Source organism: Lathamus discolor, chromosome 3, assembly GCF_037157495.1.
Source record: "Lathamus discolor isolate bLatDis1 chromosome 3, bLatDis1.hap1, whole genome shotgun sequence".
NCBI lineage: Eukaryota > Metazoa > Chordata > Aves > Psittaciformes > Psittacidae > Lathamus > Lathamus discolor.
Genome location: NC_088886.1, coordinates 74017771 through 74024452, shown reverse-complemented (window position 1 = coordinate 74024452; position 6682 = coordinate 74017771). Strand labels below are relative to the sequence as shown.

The window sequence follows — 6682 nt, the reverse complement described above, 5'->3', positions numbered from 1 at the left end:
CCTGAGGGAGAGTCTCTTCCTCTGTGCCCTTATTCGTCTCAGGGCTCCGAGGAGGAGTTTTGAGGAAGGGGACTGTGAGGCTGGTGAATGTTATCGAACATTTCCAAGTTATACACGTTAAATAAAGCTGGAAAATGTGGGTTTATCCCTATTTACGCGCTGGGGGACTGGATCCGACCTCTCAGCAGCAGGGCTTGGCGATCTGGCCGCCGTCCTCCCCTCAGCGCCCCGCCTCAGGACCCCCGCCAATGGCGGGCGGCAGCCCGTACGCAGAACTCCGCCCCCGGGGGCTGCTGATTGGTAGCGCTCCTCCCTTTGCTCGGGGAGGCCCCGTCCCTCTCGCCGCGCTGCGCTTTAGCTGGGCGCGGACTCTTCAACAGCGGCAGTGGGAGCCGCGCAGGGAGCAGTGCGGGTCGCAGCGAGCAGCGCCGCCGGGGACCAGCCGGCGGGCGGAGGCAAGCGCTGGGCTTCGCTGGGTGTGGGGGGGGTGCGGGCGGCGAGGCCGTGGCTGCGCGCCAGCGGGAAGCACCGCGCTGAGGCGCGGAGCGGTGGCGGTGGGGGGGGGAGCTACGGAGGAGAGCCCGGGGCCGGGCGGCGGCCGGTTCCCGCGGCGGGAGCGGCCGTGGCACCGCCGAGCGCTGTGCGCGTGCGCGAGGAGGAGCCTGGAGTGGGGGCGGGGTGAGGGGGGGTGGGATAACGGTCTGGGCGCGGGGCGGGGCCGCGCCTCATCGCCCCGCCCCGCCCCGTCCCGCCCCGTCCCGCAGGCTCCTCCCGTCCTGCCCTCCCCGCCCGGCGCCGCCGCCGTCGTGCTGCCGGCCAGGCCTTGCCCGCCTCGGCTGTGCGGGGTGCGCGGGGTCCCCGGCGCCCCGCAGCGCGGCCCTTGGGTGCACGCTGTTGTGCTGCCTTGACCTTTTTCCATCGTTATGTTTAATATCTGGGTCAGCAGACGGGCGGAAAGCGTCACCCTGAGTTTTCATGTGTGATTTTTATGTGTTTTTTTAAGTTCCCGTGTTGAAACTTCCCTGTGGTAAGCAGATTACCACAGATTCCTTTGCTTCCTAGTGACCCTGACACAGTTGGCTTCCCAGCCCCAAGATCATTACTCGTAAGACTGAGTAGATAAAGTAGATAGCAAAGCTCTGGACTGCAGCCCAGCTCCAGGTGCGTCCCCTCGGTTTCGTGTGCTCTTGAGCAAGGGTTTAATCCACTTTGTGCCTCAGCTCCCTGGCTGTAAAACACTGAGGTGTTTGATACCCCGTAGCGGTGGGAAGCAAAGTAACCGGTATGCAAGAAAAGAAATCCAAGCGGATTTTTCCAACTGATACTTCTTTTGTGTGCTTAATTTAATAAAAAGGAAATACTAAAAATTAAACTGGGTAAAGCATGGTTATAATGCTGATAGGTGTACCGACTCAGAAAGCTACGTTGTGTGCCTAAGGAATCTCCTTCCTTATTGGATCGCATTGTGAAATCCTGTCAATGTTTTGCGGAGTTTAAATTCCAGCCACCTGAATCAGTGCCTAAGAGCTGAATGGGTGTTGTTTAAGACCAGGTTTTATGGCCCACTCTTCAAAGAGGGAAATTTGTAAGGATAACTGAAATGTTGATAGGGAAATGGATCTGAAAGCATTATGTGTGTTTATGTTAGAGACATGTACAACCTACACAGAGAGGCACCTGTCATGTACTACAGAAAGTGTTTAAGTTTACCATACGTTAAAACCAACTTCAGATGTTATATTACAAATACATGGCTTTATAGATAGAACAGGAATTAGCTGATGGCATAGTAAATAAACTTGGGAATAAGATACAATTCTCTGTTCAGAAGCAGTTATGAACAAAGAGAAAAACAACCCTGTTCAGAGATTTTAATGAGCCATGTATTCTATCATAAATGAATACTAATGAGTTTCACTTGAAGTGTGTCCTTTTTGATGTTTTTTATGGGTAAAAGTTTGGGTGGTCTGTCTAAAATTGAGTTATCTTTTCAAAGAGAGATCCTTTTAGGATGTGTGTGTCTTATTGTTAGTTTGGGTTTTTTTCCTCAAGGAGGTGGAATTTGTGCTTGTATCTTCTGGGGAGTGCGGAACACTGGAGCTTCTAGCTTTATCTGTGTAGTACTGTCTGCACAGTGAGTGCTGTTGAAAGCTGAGACTCCCCACATAATCCTGTTTGGGTTGTTGGGTTTTTTTCCAATCTATTAATAGAACAAAACACTGAAATGTTTAAATACATGTCAGGAGTAACTGGGCTGCTTTTGAACTGAAAACAAAAGCTCTGCCTACTGAGATGATTTTCCTTTCTCTTGAAGGCTAGTCCCTGGTGTGTTACATATGGACCTCTTTCCTTTTCAGTAATACTCCTAATCAGGACAATACCCAGCGGGGCCAACATCTCTTTTTGCCTTCATTGCTGCAGACTATTCTATGAGAAAGTGCAGCTTATGTTGTTGAACTGTTCTCTCTGTTCTTAGAAGTTAATATGGTCCTGTAAGTTTTGTGCAAATTGGGAGAGGTAGGTCAAGTACTACCCAAGTGGATGCCACCCTCCCACCAGGCACAGCTTAGAGCTGGCCAAAGCCAGCTCCAGCTCTGGGTCCTGGCACACAGTGAGGGCAGTGCTGCAGTAGTGCTTGTCTGCCAGAACACAGCATTATTTTTGTCTAACCAGTATCAGGGAGGCTGTCCAAGAGTTGCTAGGGATTAGGGGCAAACAACACAAAGCTGTAGGAAACCACGTTTTGTCAGTTGTGGTGTAGGTAGAACAAGCTTGCTCATGTAGCTGCCATCTCTTCTGCAGGAAGGCAGCTGTTTGTCAGTTTGAAATACAGTATTTTTGAACATTCTTGCTGAGCTTAGTTTGAGGTGTGTCACCAGATGCTGTTTGCTGCCAAAGACTTCACTTTGCTTTTGAAATGCCTTCTAGGCAAGAAATAAACACTGGAAGTTTGCTTATCTGGAACACTGTTCATCTATGAATAAACTGGAAACAGTTGTGTTAATTTTAAGCATTATTTGTAGGCCCTTGAATTTGAAAGCAAAATAGCATATATATATGCATATACACACACTATTTTTTGTGTATGTATATATATAATGTAAAAGTCTTCTCCTGGCCTCCAGGAATCTCATTGTTAACAGGAAAGTTTCAGGTGTTTGGGACGAGGATTTGTAGGGAGGAGCCTTACAAACCCTCATGCAAATGGAGTTTTATTGTCACTGAAAACTAGAAGATCACAATCAAAAACCCCGCTAAATGACACAGCAGTCATCCCCCATTAAAAATCCCCCAGAACATTGTCTGCAGCATTGTGTAACTAAAGGGACAGTGTTATGCAAGGGGGGAAGAGTCAAAAAGTGAAGCGACTATAAACAAAAGCTGGGAAGGGAATGCCACCTTGTGTGCAAACAGGTTTGTGGTTGGGGTTCGTTGTGTTTATTTGAATACGGTGCTGCTCATTACCAACATGAAGATACTAATTTCAGGATTTAGACAAATTCTGTTGGGGTAGGCCTGGGAGAGAAGGGTATAACATGGAAATGTGGAGTGAGGACTTAGAAATAAGCAGAAGTAGCAGGGGAGAGAGGATAGGGAAAGGAGCAGAGGTCATTGGGGAATTAAGGATCTGATAGCTGTTGGGAGAGAAGGGAGCAGGGAGTTCTTGGCTGTGGTAAACTGCAGTTCGCAGCTATATCCTCCCAGGTAATTAGGGCATTAGGGGAGGATAAGCATAAAGTCACTTTAAACATTAGTTGCTGTACTGTGCGTGTCTGGTACTTGTTTCTTCCCTCCCCCGGTACTTACTTTACGTCAGCTTTTCCTTTTACAGTTCTTTCTTGTCTTTCAAGTAGAGTGCGTATTCAGCAGATGAAAAGCAAACTGGTTGCCAGTTTAGTAGCATTTCAGCTGGTCTGGTTTTGAAACTGCAAGTAGTACACAGTGGAAAAAATCCTTGAAATGGTTTACCTAGGACAAAAAAGCTTTTTCCAGAATGAAAATACAGCCTCTTCCTGAATACCGTGCTGCAGTACTTGTCTTCCCTCCCTCTGCACTTTCTGGGGTGGTTTTTTGTCCCTAGAAGGTAACAGGTTTGGCTCTGGAAACCCACTTCCAATAAGGTGAAGTGAAATTATTTTTGCTGTTTTCTGCCAAAATGAAATAAAACGTGTCAAAATGAAAACTGCACCATTCTTACGGAGCCAAGGACTTGTACTAAAATTTGGGTTTAATTTTTGATTTTTATGTTTTTGCAGCTGATACTCTGTTGTGCTCATTTACCAATGACTGTTTGTGTCTGTGTTTGTAAACTTCTTGGAGAAATGCCAAGGACTGGAGAATGGGACAGTACCAGCTTTTGTTAAGTCTTTTTGATGGCACTGAAATGAGAGGAATGCACCTGAAGTGTCTCACACGACTGTCTTCAGGGCAGAAACATCGTGTGAAGTTTGCACCTTGCTGGGTAAGGGGCTAATTGCGATTTCTCTCTTCAAAAGCTTTTTTTTTTTTTAGCTATATTGTAATTTCAACATCATCTGTCAGGAATATGTAATTAGTGGTTTGTTGGTGCTGTTCAATTTCTGGTTCCATTTGAAGGTACTTGCAGATAAGAAGGGAAGAAATCTAAAAGAGGGGGAAAACCATCCCCTAAACTGAAAAAAAAAAAAAAAAAGTATGCATTGCAGTTGAGGACATTTGAGGCTGTAGCAGAAGGGTTTGTAGTATTGGAGGGTATATAATCAAGTTAAGACACTCGAAGTTTTTTGGTGCCAGTTTTTGAATAGCCTTCATATTCACATAGGTATGAGATATACACCTGCAAACTCCTTTGCTTGAGCGGCAGCTGTGCTGTGTGTGGATGTTTCCTGCCTTTCAGGAGTAGCAACCTCTGACTGTTAACCACTCGGGCTGAGAGAGGTAGATGGTGAAGTTGGACCAGTCCTAAACTCATTGCTCAGTGTATTGGTCTGACAGTGTTCTGAGAGTGTCTTGGAATTCCCAGGGACAGATCTAACATGGGACTCCCTTGAGTTCATAGTAACCCCACAGAGAAAGCATGAGCTTTCTCTCCCACTTATGGTTTAGCCATCCTAAATCACTTTGACTTATAGTTATTTGCCATATGCTGAGATGGGGGGAGGCATAGGTGTGTGAATCCATACTCCTTTGGATTTAAAAATTCCTGTGCCTGCTAACAAAAGTTGAAAGACACAAAACCAGGAGTCAGTCAGATGCTGAGAGCATTGCCAAGTCATCAGAAGCTTTGCAGCTGGGGCTACAGCTCTCATCAGTGCAATTTCCCTGTCCGATCCTAGTAATGGGGCTCTTACTGAATGGCTGTCTGCTGAGAAGGACTTCATTCTGACCTCCTCTATATTCTGAAGTTACTGGCTTGTTGAAAAAGGTTAAAATCCTGGGGATTTTAATAGTATAGTTTAGGATTAGCATTAGGACCACCAAACCTGGTCCTTGTGATGCTGAGTAGGTAATGTACAGCATGAAAACCTCATGGTTGAAGTATGTAATGAAAGGTGAATAAACCATACAGAGAGTGTTAAGGCAGTACTGGAGCATGTAGTACTCTATTTTTCTTTGTAATTTGAGGGTTAAGGAGAAAGCATCCAGACTGGTATTTCTCAGCTCCTTAGTATTTCACATCTCCCTCTAATGTTTGCACCCTCAGTGTAAAACCTGTAGTTATAAACAAGCTAAGGCTTTGGACAGGGAGTTTCCTTTTCTTAGGATCCATACATGGCAGTCTTGGAATCATTGACCGCTTATGGGATCTGTGCGTTGAAAATTGCTGTGCTGGGCAGCTGCTGTGGAGATCAAAGAAACTGAAGACATTGAAAGGAGGGCAATGGAAACGCTGTTTGTCGTGGTTTTAAGCTCAGCTGTAAATCACACAGTCGCTCTCTCACTCCCCCCGTTTAACTAGTAACCAACTAGTACACTGGTTAAACAGAGAATTTACTGTGGAATTACTATGCTACACTCACTCTTGTTTATTACTTACTGTTTTTGTCTTTGTCTCTAGCTTCTTAAGGAAGATCCCACAGTATTTTTCAGGCTTCTGCAGGCCATGTTCAGTTAAATCTTTCACTGGGTTTACTTCACTGTCTCCTACACAATGCTGAAAGTACAGTGTAAGGCAGTGATTCCTGCTGTGTAGGCTGAGAAATAGATACAGTATGATATGACAGCATTGCTGCTGACAAGAGCTAGAGGGTGACACTGGTGGTTTGATCCCAAAGTTAGGGAACCCTTTGCCTAAGCTATGGCAAGCCACAGCCTAAAGGGTTTGTAAAGGGAAACTGTTGGTCTTTACTCAAATAGTAAAGAAAATAATTAAAGAATATTGTGTGTCTAGTATGTAGGCAGTGCCTGATAAAGAAAGAACTGGGTACAAAGGCACAGAAAGATTTTTTAGGAAACATTTAGAACTTACAGTTCTTTGTTTTTAAGGCATTAGCCTTGATGATTGGTTTCTAAAGTGTTATTTTTGAGAATATAGAGTACATTAATTTGTCAAATGCTTGCTTTATATAGATTTACATTAAATATGTTTCTCCCAGTAGTGCCTCTGAGTTTATTTGTGTTTCATTATGTGGTAGATGTTCTGCTGTGCTGAACTTGTCCTAGGTAGCTGCCTAGGTGCCATTGCTGGGATACTGTTGTTAAC

The 6682-nt window shown here is 45.4% G+C and overlaps 1 protein-coding gene across 7 annotated transcripts in view; it reads left to right on the top strand.

Annotated features, from left to right (window-relative positions):
• The first annotated feature begins 325 nt into the window (after nt 1-325).
• The window catches only part of KANSL1L (KAT8 regulatory NSL complex subunit 1 like), a 64837-nt gene continuing 58480 nt past the window's right edge, over nt 326-6682 (top strand). For 4 of the 7 annotated variants that reach the window (XR_010610618.1, XM_065669806.1, XM_065669809.1 and 1 more), the window contains exon 1: nt 376-455. The gene's annotated coding sequence lies outside the window, so the exon portion shown is untranslated. Of the gene's footprint in view, nt 456-4446; nt 4463-6682 lie in introns of those variants that run through there. The other 3 variants (XM_065669811.1, XM_065669812.1, XM_065669808.1) reach the window with 3 other exon arrangements.